The sequence below is a fragment of the Hyperoodon ampullatus genome, assembly GCF_949752795.1.
Source record: "Hyperoodon ampullatus genome assembly, chromosome: 10".
In the NCBI taxonomy this organism is placed as follows: domain Eukaryota; kingdom Metazoa; phylum Chordata; class Mammalia; order Artiodactyla; family Ziphiidae; genus Hyperoodon; species Hyperoodon ampullatus.
The window spans coordinates 73,148,689-73,165,280 of record NC_136923.1 but is presented as its reverse complement, the minus strand read 5'-3'; the positions used below and the strand labels follow the sequence as shown (position 1 = coordinate 73,165,280).

Sequence of the window (16,592 nt, the reverse complement as noted above, 5' to 3'; positions counted from 1 at the left end):
GCTCAGGTACAAAGTTCCAGGCTAAGAGGCCTGGGGCCCAAACCCAGGTCAGGAGCAACGCCTGCTCCCTTGGCAAACTTCTAAAAGAAGAAGGTGACTTCTGAATCCATGCCTTCTTCATTTACTGCCTAATCTGTGTGTAACACGCCCGTCTACCTTCTGTCCTTTGGGAATCCCTCAGACCCATCTTCCCTAGGAAGACTTTGTTTACAGGTCCCTGAACGACCTTCCTTGTTCTTTCCCAGGATTCTGTAGACTATAATAGCCAGAAGGACAAAACTATAAGGTCAGTTAATAAAACAAATAATATAAGCAGGTTCATATGTAGTTTATATTTATTTATAATTAAAAATAATAATGCTATTATAAAAATAGAACTATATAGAAGTAGCTCTAAAAATAAAGTGGCTTCTATCCTGTAGATAAGTATTTCTCAAACTTCTGACATTTGATACCACTGCATGATTTTTACCACATTCCAATAACATCTGTAGAGTTACTTAATATTTTTCTGTGAACCAGATTACTTTTTTTTAACCTAAAAGCCTACTTGAATCTCACCCTAAAAAATATCTATGGAGTTATGGATTTTCTGTTCTTTTATAAAACACATTATAATCATATATGACTACTACGTTTAAAAATATTTACCTCTGGAGAGTTCCATTTCTGGATAAGACAGAGTAAGCACACTTGGCCCAGTGTCTCCCACTGGATGCAGCTAAAAACCTGGTTAGAACTCATGGAACAGCAATTTGAGGACTCTGAAAAGTCAATAGTAGCAGGTGGATTAGAGAAGACCAGGATTTGAAGTACCGCCATTAGTGTCCCCTGGCCTGGACGGAGTGCAGCCCACACCTAGAAGTGGGCACCAGTCATGGACAGAGAGCTCCAGGAGAAACCCTCCAGTTTTGACTTGAGTGGGAGAGGAGAACACTCTTCTAACACTCAGAGAAAGAGGGGTAGAAACTTCCTCCTTTAAAAAATTTCCCACTTTCTCTCAGGCCCCAGCCGCCAGGAAATCTTGTGATGTTGGTGCTGGCCATGACAACAGCAGGGAGCCACAGATGCCTAAAACTCTTAAGGGAGAGGAACATTCCTCTCCAGCTGGAGAAGCTATAGTCCTAAAAAGGGTCCCTCAGTTTTTTTCTTCCTTTTTGTCTTCCTGTTGCCTAGCCCTCAAAATATGTGATAGAATGGGATAACAAAAGCCTCAGCTTTCTGGCTAGAAGACAAAAAGGGAAGCTCCAAGGAACTGAAAAGTACCTGGGAGACAGTGGAGAAGGAGGAGCTCAGGAAAGCAACCCCATAGAATTATTTGTGAACTCGTGGGTCCACCCCTCAACAGCACATGCATGGATCTGATCCTGAACAGCATACCAAAAACTATTAGAATCGACTATGAGATAAATCTCTGTCCAGGGCCTAGACTGGCCACTGGGTAGCGCTCATGCCAGACAGATCCTAATACCTCTACAAAGGCTAGACTGTGGAACTGATACTTCAACCGTACCTCACAGAAGGGTTGGTTGGGACTTGTGATTTGAAGCCAACCAGGTTGATTCCTTGCCAAAACAAATATTAACATTTTCCTTAGGATTTAAGCAAGACTCAGAATCTCGTAATATTAAATGTGCAGGATACGGTAAAAAATTATTCAACCTACAAGAAACCAGGAAAACTCAACTAATGGGAAAAAGACAACCAATAGATGCCAACACTAAGATAATACCTCTCCCCTACACATGGATTATCCCTTCCCTTTGATTTGATTGGCAAGCCTAGGCCACATGCCCGCTGCTGGACTTGTGACCATTGCCAGGGGGTGCCATGCACAAACTGGCTGAGACCTCACAGGACCCACCCCTGGAGCTAGTGCTTCTCCTGAAGCACATGGCCCTATCGAGGAAGAGTGGCTGCTCAGGGTAAAAGCAAACAAGCAAAAAGACCAACCCCTACTTTCAGACTTCATAAAAACTTATCTAACTTTGCTCTCAGATTTTAAGGGACTTTTCTATGGTAAGGTACAAAGATGATTGAGAAGAGATAATCTATCATAGGACTCAATACAAATTTTATTAAGCCCTTTGTGTGTTTTCCCTTTGTGTATGATTCTATTTTTATTTTTTAGGCAGATGGGTAAACGTGCCTCTAGGCTAACTGTCACTTTAGCACTGAGATAAATAACCGGTTGAAGAATACAGATGTAATGAGCTACACCTTAGCCTTTGTAGCTGAAGATGACTGACCAATAATTACCATCTAGCCAGCGGGTCCCCACCAGCTGTCCACACTGGCCTGTGATTTGCAGCTGCAGCCTCCATGTGCTGAGTTTGGCACTGTGTGCACCTGCTATCCTCTCTTCAGAAAGAAATACTCCAGGTGCTCATCAATGCTCCCTAGGTTTATCTGCCGCTGTGATTTCTCTGAGTCCCCAGTGGTGCTGTATCATTTTAAGTCTTGCTTTAGTGTGTCTTCAAAGTGTTTCTTTTTCCTATTCTGCTTGAGTTATCTCTGTTTAGCTCATCACACAGCAGCTACTTGGGAATGCAAAGCTGAGCATTTCAGAAAGCATGCTTGAGAGAGAGGCTACTGAAAGTGGTAGAGCTTATTAATATTACAGGTTCTTAAAGCGTTAAGTGCGTCAAGTTTCGAGTTGTGCAAACGTTTTCCATCTGAAAAATGTCTGAAAGAAGGCAGTTTTAAATTGTAAACAAACCTGCAGCATTAAAATGGCAGGATCCGATTGTGAGGGACTAAACAGTTGGATTCTGCTTGAAGAGGTGTGCCATATTGTGTTTATAAGAAATATATATTTGATCATTCAGATGACCAAAATATATTTCTCATATATAGTTGGTCTTTGTCCACAGTTCCTGGCTCACAGCCTCCAAAATCCATGGACTTTCCTAAGTACTGAATGATAAAGGTGTCTTTGGTTATGTTAATGAGGTGACTTTTGGAAAGCATCTAAGGATGGGAGCTGGTTGGCAATGAAGCCAACCATGTGATTAGAGGGTTGGAACTTTTAGTTTTGCCCCCTGACCTCTGGGGTTGGGAGTAGGGCTGGAGGTTGAATCAACCCCCAGTGGTCAATGATTTAATCAACTGTGCCTATGTAATGAAGCCTCCATAAAAACCCAAAAGGATGGGGTTCAGAGAGCTTCCACGTTGGGGAACCAGAATGCTTCCATGTGCCACTGTGCTGGACCCCCAGCTCCATGGGAACAGAGGTCCCTTTGTTCAGGACCTCACCCTATGTATCTCTTTGTCTGGTTGTTGATTCATATTCTTTGTGATAAATTGGTAATCTAGTTAGTAAACAGGTTTTCCTAAGTTATGTGAGTCATTCTAGCAAATTAATTGAACCCAAAGGGGGAGTCATGGGAACCTCTAATTTATAGCCAGTTGGTCAGAAGCACAGGTAACAAACTGGGCTTGCGACTGATGTCTGAAGCGGAGGTGGTTTTGTAGGACTGCGCCTGTGGAATCTGATTCTGTCTCTGGGTAGTGTCAGAATTGAGTTGAATTCTGAGGCACCCTGATGGCGTCCAGGAATTGCCTGTTGGTGTGGGGAAGCCTCCATATGCACACATGTTGAATTGGGCCCAGGAACCTAATGTAAGGTGACTGAGAAGAGTCCAGAGTAATAATTTGCCCCAAAATACCTGTACATTACCTTTATAATATTGGACCAATGGGAAGAAGAGTTTGTGTGGGTCAGATTGAAGGATCTCAGCAGAGAGCGTAATCCTTGTCATAGTCCTAACTTTGTTGGCAGTGTCAGTGTGTGATGTGGAGCAAGTCACAGGATCACTTTACATAATGACTATCATTTCTTGAGCTCTGACTTGTGCCGGGCATTGCTCTAAGCATTTTACATATGTTAATTCATTTAATTTTCACAACAACCCTATGAGGTAAAAACCATTATTGTCCCCATATTACAGATAAGGAAACTGAGGCCCAGAGAGATTGTTTTCTCAAGACCATATATAACTAATAAGGACAGAGCTAGAAGTCCAAACCCAGCAGCTTGGCTTGAACTTTTAATCACACTATGCTATACTGCCTCTCAGTTTATTTGTAAATGACACATTAAAAATACGTACCCTAACTATTTTACAGAGTTATAGGAAGCAGAAAATAAAATAATAAAAGTACTTTTAATAAGGAAATAATGCTATGCAAAAGAAAACTATAGCCAAGAGCCAACACCAGTGTTGGCAATTACCATGAGAAACCCTTCTCTAGAGGACTGTGACATTTATTTTTATTTTTAAAAAATATTTATCAATTTATTTGGTTGAGCCAGGTCTTAGTTGTAGCAGGCGGGCTCCTTATTTGTGGCTCGTGGGCTCCTTAGTTGCGGCATGCAAACTCTTAGTTGCAGCATGCATGTGGGATCTGGTTCCCTGATGAGGGATCAAACCCGGGTACCCTGCATTGGGAGTGCGGAGTCTTATCCACTGTGCCACCAGGGAAGTCCTGAGGACTGTGACCTTTAGAATCATAGATTCTTAAGGTTAAAAGACTCTCCAAAGCTTTGGTCCAAGAGGACTTTATCTAAAACATTGGTTCCCAGGTTTTTTTTTTAATTTCATGGATCTATAAAATACACACTTGCATGCACACATGTATGCCAACCCAAACTACCATTTGTTATCATTGCCGAAAGAGAAAGGGCACTTAACACCAAGAACATGGAGAGATACAATATCTTAACAAAGAACATTATTTCCCAAGAACAAAACAGATAGGAATCTTACCCTGGCCAGTGGAATTATGGGTCTGAAGAGTAGTTGGGGAATGCCTTCATCTGGACTGGTGGATTTAGATCCTGTTTGGGTTAGGAGGAATTACCTTGGGATAGAATGAACTCCCAAGTGATTGCATCAGTCATATCAGTTGGAAGCACATTCAGGGAAATACTAGTTGAACTGTAGTTTACCTTGCTTCTTAGTAAAGCTTTTAGTGTGTTTGCTTTGGCAGCCTAATAAGAGGCCATTACCTACTCAGGTTCTCTGTGTTTATTTCTCATCTTCCATGTGAGGTTGAAAATGCTGAGATCACAGGTCTCATTTGTGCTAAACAAATGTTTTAATGCTTTTTCTTTAAAAAAAAAAAAAGGAAAAAACATATAAAATTAACATCTTAACCAGTTTTGGTTAAAATGTGGTAAAAAAAATACCATTTTAACCATTTTTAAGTGTACAATTCAGTAGTGTTGAGTATATTGACATTGTTGTGAAACAGATCTCCAGAACTTTTTCATCTTGTAAATCTAAAACTCTATACCCTTTTTCTCCTCTCCCCAGTTCCTGGTAACCAACATTATACTTTCTGTTCCTAGGAATTTGACTATTTTAGATACCTCATGTAAACGGAATCATACAGTGTTTGTCTTTTTTTGTGACTGGCATATTTCATTTAGCATAATGTCCTTAAGGTTCATCCACGTTATAGCATGCGTCAGAATTCCTTCCTTTTTAAGGCTGAATAATATTCCAGTGTGTGTGTGTGTGTGTGTGTGTGTGTGTGTGTGTGTGTGTGTGTGTGTGTGTACCAGTTTGTTTATTCATCCATTGATGGGCATTTCTCTGATGATTAGTGATGTTGAGCATCTTTTCAATGCATGTTGGCCATTTTCTATATCATCTTTGGAGAAATGTCTGTTCAGGTCCTTTGCCCATTTTTTAATTGGGTTATTTGATTTTTTTGTTGTTGAGTTGTAGAAGTTCTTTATATATTCTGGATATTAACCCCTTATGAGATACATTTGAAAATATTTTTTCCCACTCTGTAGGTTGCCTTTCACTCTGTTGTGTCCTTTGATGCACAAAAGTTTTTAAGTTTGATGTAGTCTACCTCTCTATTCTTGCTTTTGTTGCCTGTGTTTTTGGTATAATATCCAAGAAATCATTGCAAAGTCCAATGTCATGAAGATTTTCCCCTATGTTTTCTTCTAGGAATTATATAGTTTTAGGTCTTATGGTCAGGTCTTTAATCCATTTTGGGTTAATTTTTGTATATGGTGTAAGTTAAGAGTCCAGCTTCATTCCTTTACATGTGGATATCAGTTTTCCCAACACCATTTGTTGAAGAGACAGTTCTTTCTTCACTGAGTGGTCTTGGCACCCTTGCTAAAGTTCATTTGACCATATACATAAGAGTTTGTTTCAGGACTGTCTGTTCTATTCCATTTGTCTATTTGTCTTTATGCCAGTACCATACTGTTTTGTACTATAGCTTTGTGGTAGGTTTTGAAATCAGAAAGTATGAATGTGTTCTTCCAACTGTGTTTTTTTTCAAAATTGTCTTGGCTCTTTGGAGTCCCTTGAGATTCCATATGAATTTTAGGATGTATTTTCCTATTTCTGCAAAAAATGCCATTGGAATTTTGATAGGGATTTCACTGAACCTGTAGATTATTTGGGGTAGTATGGACATCTTAACAATGTTAAGTTTTCCAATCCATGAACATGAGATGTCTTTTCATGTATTTGTGTTTTCTGTAACTTCTTTCAGCAATGTTTTGTAGTTTCAGTATACAAGTCTTTTACCTCCTTGGTAAGGTTTATTCCCAAGTACTTATTCTTTCTTATTCCATTGTAAATGGAATTGTTTTCTTAGTTTCCTTTTCAGATTTAATTGTTAGTGTATAGGAACACACTGACTTTTGTATGTTGCTTTTGTGTACTACAACTTTGCTGAATTTATTAGTTCTAACTGTGTGTGTGTGTGTGTATGTGTGTGTGTGTGTTTGTAACCTTTAGAGTTTTCTACATATAAGATCATGTCATCTATGAACAGAGGTCATTTTACTTCTTCTTTTCTGGTTTAGATGCCTTTTGATTTTTTTCTTGCCTACTTGCTCTGGCTAGGACTTTTAATACTATGTTAAACGGAAGTGGTGAGAGCAGGCATCCTTGCCTTGTTCCTGATCTTAGAAGAAAAGCTTTCAGTTTTCATCACTGAGTATGATGTTAGCCATGGGCTTTTCATAAATGGGTTTGGGGGTCCCCAGAACTCTGCAGTCACTCAGACCTCAGGATTTTGGTGTTTTTAACAGATGGATTATTGCGTCCACTACATTTTCCTTCTTTTGAACTTCAGTCTCAGAAGATAAAGCCTTATCTGCAGTTTTAGAGACATTCTATGTCATTGACATGTACGAACACAAAATGAGGATTCCTTATTTCTTAAACCTGTTGAATGACATCAGCACCTTAATGGGTCCTGCCCCACTTTCCACTAAAGTCTAGGTCATATCTGGAACAATTCTATGAGATATTTTCTTTACTTGCAGACTCATAAGCTGGCCTCTTAGAATAAGTAGTGCATTAAGTGGTCCCTTAGAAGTCTGTTGATTGGTCTCTTGGAATATGTAATGTTTATTATTTTGCTTCTGCCAATATTAGGTATGATTTTTTTTACTGATAGTTCCTTCAAAGCAGTTTAGTTCTTATTAATTCTGGTAAGTTCTTGTGTGAGTGATAGGTATAGTGATAATGTATATGTTTTGATAAATTGGCTGTAGTGGAGTTGGGTGATTTGATGGGGACTTTATCGTTGGCTATAGGCTGTTAGTGACCAGTAACTTAAAAATAACAAACTGAAATTTACTAAGATGTCCGACTCAGAAGCGCATGTTCAGAAACGAAAGGTTTAACTTTAGAATAATTACTTTTCTAGTTATTCATATGTATTTAAAGCTACACGTAATGAATCACGTATTTACCTTGTTTCATTATACCTCACTGATATTATAACTAGATAGGTGTGGACAACGTTCAGCACAGTTACCACAGGCAACGTGGGAAGGATGCAGGAAAAAAAATGATGAAGTCAGTGAGGCTTATTTTTTTGTTCTCATACCGTTTTTTAGGGACCTCCCTCCTTGCTGTCCAATACTCCTTAAGGCTCAAGTCTCCCCTCTACAGGGTCTCAGTCAGTGATTCTTACTTTCCTTTCCCTCTTTAGTTTCTTCCTCACTGCATTTAGCTCTGCAGTATCCTGCCCCTTAGCACCCAGCTTTCTGCTTCCTGCTATGGTAAATTAATCTACGCTTAATTATTAGCAGTTGATTGGCTTTATGTGTTTCCCTTATAAGATTCTCTGTTTGCCTTTAATGAGAGTGTCAGTGCCTTAATCCAAGTGGTGGGACTCACTGGCAGGCCAGGAGGCTGATATCTTTAAAATAGGAGAAGTGGCTAGGACTTGTGGGATTTAAACTACATGAAGTTCGCTGCCTGGGTGTGCACTGGCCCTCTATTCTCTTGTGCCAGCTCACTATAGTTGAGTTCCCAGAAGTACTTCTGCTTTATTCTTAAGGAGAGATGAGGGTTCATGCACAGTTCACGTCTTTGAAATGCCTTCTATGCCTTATTTGAAAGAAGGCCCCTTTTATATTTTTGCCACGCAGCACATTCTGTTGGACCTGTAAGTATTCAATGGGCATACCCCTGTTGGAGAGTGTGAGCTGAGCCTGATTCTGCTTCTTTAATTCAACAGCATTTTATGGTGCTCTGGGTTTGTTTTTAACATCTTAATTGGACTTTTACTAGCCTTGCTCTGTGTTGCTATTAAACACAATTTTTAAAGACCTAAGAAAAATAGATAATAAATAATAAAACCTTTAAATTTGTTTTGGAAAGATAGTGATTTTTCTCATTTTTAATATAAAAGTATCCTCTAATTTCTCATTTAAGAATATTTTAGTATGAAGACCTTATTAGATGAAACTATCTGGGTAAAGTCAAGACCAGATAGTCAGTTACTGTAAGCTGCTCAATTAGCCAGCCTGACTCTAAGCCCTGTGGAAGCAAAAATAACTTTTTGGGAATGAGTGACAAGGTGGCCAAGTCAGCCAGTACTTTGTTTAGAGTCAGTCACTTTCAGAACGCAGTTATGTGGCCATCTCATTTGAGTCTCCCTCAGAACAATTCTTTGAAGTAGGTATTATTGCTCCCCGGTTTTATAGACTTGAGAAACTGAGGCTTATAGTATACTTTTATACTTGGAATGGTATGTGTGTGTGTGTGGGGGGTCCTCCATCATTCAGCTGATTGCCTTCACCATCCCAAAACACACCCACACTCTCACACCCACGCTCCTTCAGAGAGGTTGGTTGGGTGTTGAGAGAGAGATTTTGCTGCCCGGTACACTGGTATAATGTTAGGAGCTGTCCACGAAGGAAATGAAGATCTCTTGAGAGTTGGAAGGGTCTGCTTACAGGATTCCCTTCTACTGACAATTTTCGGTAGTGGCCTCTGGGGAAGCAGAGTAGAAATTACCTTGGTACCTTGGCTGATATGAAATTTCAAATGATTGACACGACCGACTGAGGCTGTGCTATATAAGCCCCTCTGCAATAAGCCGAAGAGGTCTGCACTTTGCTGGTCATAAGCTTGTGGAAAAAGAAGTGGGGGGTTCTTTTTGCAGTGATTAGTGCTACTAGAATATAATTCCTTGGGTTCTCCATATGCCATAAATATCATCAGACTGCCTGTCCCTAAATCCTATTTTCTAATAAAAGCATAGTAAATCATATATGCCCTGCACTTATCTTCAGCCATCTTGCTGATGCCTGAATTTTTAAGATTATTGAAACAGTTTCCTCAGTGCTGTATCCTTTTTGAAAATAGATAATACATGATTTTTTTCCCCCAAAAGGTACAAATGTTGATGACTCTCTTTTCCATCTCCACCCCCCGTTTGCCACTACAGCGCATGTGGTGTTACCAGTTTCTTGTTTATCTTCTTAATTGCATATGAGAGAGAGATTCTGCATGTGTAGTTTTTTTAGTCTTGATGCATATTATATACACTATTCTACCCCTTTTCTTTTTCACATACTGTATTTTGAATTGTTGTACACATAGGCCTGCCTCTTTAGAAAACAAAACAAAAAACTACAGGTAGTTTCAGTTATATGGCCAATTTATAATTTATTTAAACTGTTCTCAACTAAAGTGCCTGAGTGTTTTCTTTGTAGCTTCAGGTTTTCTCCTTTTGTATGTATGTAACAAATACCGCTTTGTATTTGGCCCCTTCTCTTTGGACATCTGTCTTCTTTGCTCTTGAAATAAAGTGCTGAAAAGTTGTGTCTTGGGACTTCCCTGGTGGCGCAGTGGTTAAGGATCCACCTGCCAATGCAGGGGACATGGGTTCAAGCCCTGGTCCGGGAAGATCCCACATACCGCAGAGCAACTAAGCCTGTGCTGAACCTGCGCTCTAGAGCCTGCGAGCCACAACTACTGAGCCCACGTGCCACAACTACTGAAGCCTGCGCATCTAGAGCCCAAGCTCCGCAACAAGAGAAACCACTGCAATGAGAAGCCCGCGCCCCGCGATGAAGAGTAGCCCCCACTCGCCGCAACTAGAGAAAGCCCAGGCGCAGCATCAAAGACCCAACACAGCCAAAAATAAATAAATACATACATACATTTTTTAAAAAGTTGTGTCTCCATTTATGCAAAATATGATGGACCTCCGTCCTGACAGATGTGCTTTGGTATATTATTGGGGAAGGCACAGGGTTAAATATACTACTATCCTTTTAAGAAACAGGACATCAGGAAGATGGGGTTTCCTTTCCTTAGAGCAGCCACTGAAATCACCAACTAATCCTGATGATCCATTTGTAAATTCTAGTCAGATTTATTTTCTATCCACAGAAATTGTTCCTTCTTTTCCTCTGCAGGCAGTTCCTAACATATATATGTGTCTTCCATACAAATGGCCATGTGTGGAAAGCCCTCTTTAGCCATGTGGGGAAAGTGGGAGGAGGGAGATTCCCAATTTCACTGCCTGGGCTGCAGCTGGGAAAGCAGTTCTTGGCATTTCAAGTTGAAACTTTGCATTAATTTTCTCAGAATAATGCATTTGATAGCTTCCGTAGTGGTAGCACTAGTATTCTGGTACGACACCAAGGATACATGATGGGCTCAATAAGCTTTTTAACTGGACCAAGTGCTATTTGTAGCATTGCTTCTATGAGAAAATATATTCCAAAGTCTCAGCTGAAAACAACCTGTTGGTTGATGTTTGTGAATATTATATTGGATCTTTGTGGCCAAATTTCGCTTCCCCAGACATCACATGGACTGGGAGTAACCTTTACCTGACTGGAGTCAGAGAAACAAATTTTTTTTTTTTTTTTTTTGCGGTACACGGGCCTCTCACTGTTGTGACCTCTTCCGTTGCAGAGCACAGGCTCGGGACGTGCAGGCTCAGCGGCCATGGCTCACGGGCCTAGCCGCTCCAAGGCATGTGAGATCTTCCCGGACCAGGGCACGAACCCGTGTTCCCTGCATCGGCAGGCGGACTCTCAACCACTGTGACACCAGGGAAGCCCCAGAAATTTTTTTTAATATAATTTTTGTGCTACCGTTTTTTGCTGTGACTACAGTGAAATTCAGAAAGGCATAGGATGAGCTCCTTGCCACCTGGGTAATCAGAGTTAGTGAGGAAGAAGCAGAATTGAAAAAAAAAAAAAGAGAGATTTACCTTCTCAATAAAGGAGGAAGTTTCAGAAAGAGAGAAAACATTACACTAAGCAAGGACGTTTCAACAGATCAACTAAAGTGGCTTTGTGCCCCCAAAAGAGAAACATGCTCGGGAAATTTTTGTGGGCAAAATTCTGGTGAAGTTTCTGAAAGAAAGTTTGGGGGGCTGCAAAGAAGTTGCTACCTGAGTCTAAAGGATATACTTGAGGCCCAGACCAAAGGACTATGCAAGCAATCTCTGTGACTAACACTGCCAAGAAAAACTGCACTGCTTTTGTTGGGTGTGTCTTGAGGGGTGGGGAGGGTGCATCTCAAGGTAAGACTAGATATGATGGTAAAATGACAGAGATGCAAGGTGTCTCGTAATTTGTCTAATTTGTGAATGGTTCATATCTCAAGGTTTTCTTTTGCTATCAGAGAGTATATTGTTTGCTTTTTGTCTTTAAAAATTTTTTTTGGAACTTTTCAAGCATACACAAAAATAAAGGGAATAGTATAATGAACTCCATGTGCCCATCAATCAGCTTCAACAATTATGAGCGTTTTGACAATCTTGTTTCATCTATCTTTCTGCCACTAGAGTATTTTAAAGCAAATTCCATGCATCATATTATTTCACCTATAAATATTTCAGAGGTGTCTCTAACATATGAAGACTGAAAAAATACAGCCACAGTACTATTGTCACATCAAACTAATAATTATTAATATTAGCTAATACTTAGTCTGTGTTTATTTTTATTTTTTTGGCTGCATTGGGTCTTTGTTGCTGTGTGTGGACTTTCTCTAGTTGCAGCACGCGGGCTTCTCATTGCAGTGGCTTCTCTTGTTGCGGAGCACGGGCTCTAGGCGTGCGGGCTTCAGTAGTTGCAGCACGTGGGCTCAGTAGTTGTGGCACACGGGCTTAGTTGCTCCATGGCATGTGGGATCTTCCCAGATCAGGGATCGAACCCGTGTCCCCTGCATTGGCAGGTGGATTCTTAACCGCTGTGCCACCAGGGAAGTCCTAGTCCGTGTTTAAATTTCTCCAGTTTTGGACTGGGGGTTTAAGGGAGGGAGGCTGGGGGAAAGGATTACAAAGGGACATGAAACTTTTGGGGGTGATTGATGTGTTCATTATTTTGGTTGTGGTGATTTCACAAGTATATGCAAAATGTATCAAGTTGTACATTTTAAATATGTGCAGTTCACTGTATGTCAATTCTACCTCAACGAAACTGTTAAAAAATATAGTGGTATAGCTAGAGGCAAGCAGTATTTTAAAACATTTCTCCCAGTTTTCTCAAAAATATATTTTTATATTTGGTTTGTTCAAATCAGGATCTAAATAAGAACCACACATTACATTTGGTTGATATGTTTTTAGGTTTCTTATAATCTGTAGCAAATCTATCCCCCCCTTTTTTCTTCATGTCACTTATTTCTTAAAGACTCCAGATCACTGATCCTGTAGCATTTGCCACACTCTGATTTGGTCCGTTGGCTAATTGCAGCCTTGTGGTAGCACATTCCTGTCTCCCACATTTCTTATAACTTGGTTAGATCCAAAGGCTTCATTGGACTCAGGTTCAGTTTTGTTTTGTTTTTTTAATTCACTTATTATTTATTTTTGGCTGCTTTGGGTCTTTGCTGCTGCACGCGGGCTTTCTCTAGTTGTGGTGAGCAGGGGCTACTCTTTGTTGCAGTGCACGGGCTTCTCATTGCTGTGGCTTTTCTTGTTGCATAGCACAGGCCCTAGGTGCGCAGGCTTCAGTAGTTGTGGCATGTGGGTTCTAGAGCGCAGGCTCAGTAGTTGTGGTGCACGGGCTTAGTTGCTCTGCGGCATGTGGGATTTTCCTGGACCAGGGCTTGAACCCGTGTTCCCTGCATTGGCAGGCGGATTCTTAACCACTGCGCCACCAGGGAAGCCCAGGTTCAGTTCTTTTAGCAAGAGTACTTTATAGGTGATGCTGCTGTGAACCTCTTATTGCATCATAGCAGGGAAGCATATAATGTCTGCTTGTCCTATTTTCAATGTGAAATTGATCACTGGAGTCAGGTGCTGTCAGCCTTGTCCATCCATTGTAAAGTTTCCTGTCAGCTTTCACCTAGTGGTTGAAGGAGCTACTGACTAGATCCATTATTTCATTAGGGGTATATTATTCACTTGTGTGTGTATATGTGTCTGTGCGTGTGTGTCTATGCAATTTTAAACAAATGTATTGAGATGTAATTTACATACAATAAACTGCATGTATTTAAAGGGCACAATTCTAGAAGTTTGACATATATGTACAGTTTGACATATGTATACACATATGTACACACTTATGATGACTGCCCAGCTGCTGTAGAGAACAGTGTTTTGGAGGCATACTGCAGGGACAAACCATAATTCCTGCGGTGAGATGTTTAAAGGGTAAACCCTGATTCTCTCAGCGGTAGCGATAGAATTTTTCCATGTGGCAGTGGAGTAGAAGAGGGAGCCTTTAGTTTGGACCTTGCCTTAACACTAGCTTGTCAGGGAGATCATACTAAAAGCATCACCAGGTTTGATCTGGAAGTGCCACAAATTACTAAGCTCTGAAGCAGACCTGTTTAATCCTTACACAGCCAAGCTAGTTATCTCCACTCTCGGCTGCCACTTCTCCACACAGAGTCACAGGTAACATTTCTGTGTGTGTGTGTGCACGCGTGTGTGCACACGCACACACGTGTGCACAGGCTCCCAGTGTATTCAGAATTTCTCTGAATTTTATATGAGCAGTCTTCCTTGGCCCCCTTGCGCCTAGTCTACTATCCTCCTGGAAAAGGGGTTAAGTTTTAGGCACAGACCTCTTTGGCAAGAGTAGGTTAATGAATCAAAAAGTCTGATCCTTTGAAGGCCAACTAGCTTAGCTTTGTTCCACAGATGGCATTTCCTTAACCCCCTGTCTGTCATTTTACATGTCTTGATCATCAGGAGACTTGGATGAAACAGTGTGTATAACTCAGGACATGATCTCAGTGTGTATAGCTCAGTACATCACTGCTACCAAACAAACAACTGCAAAACATATTCAGAAGCTTCATCCCGCAAATAGCATTAACAGTAGTATACCATAATGCGGGTATCAGAGTGGGAAGATCCAACCTGAGACCAAGCCTCTGTAAGGAAATGGACAGATTTTATAGGCAAAAGTATTTATGGGACTCTGTGAGTGTACTAAAAATTATTGAGTTGCGTGGTTTAAATGAGTGAATTTTATGGTATGTCAACTATATCTCAATAAAGTGGTTTTTAAAAAGTGTTTGTGAGAATTAAAATACATTAATAGAAATGATACTTGATGTTCTAGGAACAGATGAAATCATCAAGAAGAGAGTTGAGGACAGAATCTTAAGGAGAGTCTATATTTCAAGGAGGAGAGACACACATGAAAACAGAGAAGGTGTATTTACAGACGTAGGAAGAGAACAGTAGCCTAAAATGCAGGCGTGAGTGTGTGTTCAGTGTCAGGGGCAGAATAGATGTGGATGGGCACTGAGAAAGGGCTGATGAACTCAGCTCTGAGGAAATTGCAGAAACCTTTGAGAAAACAGTTGCTATGAAATGAAGGTGCAAAGGGGTGAGTTGTGAGAAAGATGAAGCTGCACATCATTCTTGCCAGAAATAAAGTAGGCAGAAGGAGAAAAAGCCTAAAAACAGTGTCAAGGATAGTCTAGAGGCAGGGCAAAGTTGGGTCTGTGTGTTTTTTAGACAGGAGAGACTTGGGCATGTTGCAGCTGGAGAGGAAGGAGGCAAACAAAAGAGAGCAGAGACTGGAGGTACAGAGAGCTTCCACCCAATTCTGGCTCTTAATACAGTTCGATCCGTTGGTACTTGGCACAGAGCAAAGCATCTGTACTGTGCTGGTCGTTCAGTCTTTGTCATCTCCCTGCGCCGTGGCAATCGGTTGTGTGCTGGCTGGCTCTCTAGATGAACTCTACTGCTTTCTCACTGAGGAAAGCAGATCCTAATGCCAGAGAGAGAGACATTATCGTGCAGACATAACCTTAAATCTGTAACTCGTGATTAAACAGGCTCATTCTCGAACATCAGCGCTTGATGACTGACGAGTGATGGCCCACCTCGCAAGGCCCCGGCGCACCCAGCGCATCAGCATACCATCGCCTGTGGCCAGGAGCCGCTCGCTGCTCAAGTGGCCGTTCCGCTCTCGGGTTTAAGAGCTCAAGAACACATTTGGTTAGAGCTTCCAACCTCGTCCCAGAGAATTCAGCCTCTGCAGGAGTCTCTGAGGGACGGACGCTCTGACCTACAGGTTATCCGTCCCCCATCCACCCACCCACCCCCACATTCAGGGAGAATGGAAACGAAGGGGAACAAGGGAAAGTGCAGCAGCTGTGAGGACCCTCCACCCCTTCAGCCATCTTCCCCCGCCCCCCGCCCCCCCGCTGCGTGCTCCCCCCCTACACACTGCCCTTAGCCGAGGGCTAGCCTCACCCTTCTCAGTCTCTGCCCCTAGTTTTTGTTTTTGTTATTTTGTATCTATTTCTTTGTTTTGTTTTTATTTTAGCCATAATGCAAAAATTCAAAAGGCTAGTTTCATTGTACTTAAAATACAGCCTTTTAAAGCCCTATATAATACTCTAAAATGTAGCATTCTTCCCTTTTGGGTTATTAACTGTATCTTAATGTGATTTCTACCTTGTTTTAAAAAATCTTTTTCTTAACTGGATATTGATACTAAATTATATTTTCCCATATCTCTTAGAAATAAACTGTTAGCTGAAAATAAAATTCATTTTCAACACTTGTTATTTGTAAAAATGTGTTCATTGTGTCTTTAAGCACCCTTTGCAGGTTTTGTGGGACATGTAATGTAGGGTATGTGTAGCAGGTTGAAGGGTTAAAATACCCTGCTCTGTCGCATATGGCGGTGAGCAGAATCGCAGATGTTGATGATACCACGTAATTAGTATTCTTTTATGTAAATGAAGGCTGTCAGCATGTTACCATAGTGTCTACTCTCTCTGAAGCTGGAATTTATGCCGCTTGGTCTCACCAAGATCAGGCAGGATTTTTCCACTATCCTTAGTCAAGAACTGAGAAGAAATCAATAA

The 16,592-nt window shown here is 41.0% G+C and overlaps 1 protein-coding gene across 1 annotated transcript in view; it reads left to right on the top strand.

Annotated features, from left to right (window-relative positions):
• MED20 (mediator complex subunit 20) overlaps positions 1–11,773 on the top strand; it is a 61,723-nt gene extending 49,950 nt beyond the window's left edge. The window contains exon 6 of the mRNA XM_079712866.1: positions 11,211–11,773. The gene's annotated coding sequence lies outside the window, so the exon portion shown is untranslated. The remainder of the gene's footprint in view (positions 1–11,210) is intronic.
• Positions 11,774–16,592: the final 4,819 nt, after the last annotated feature.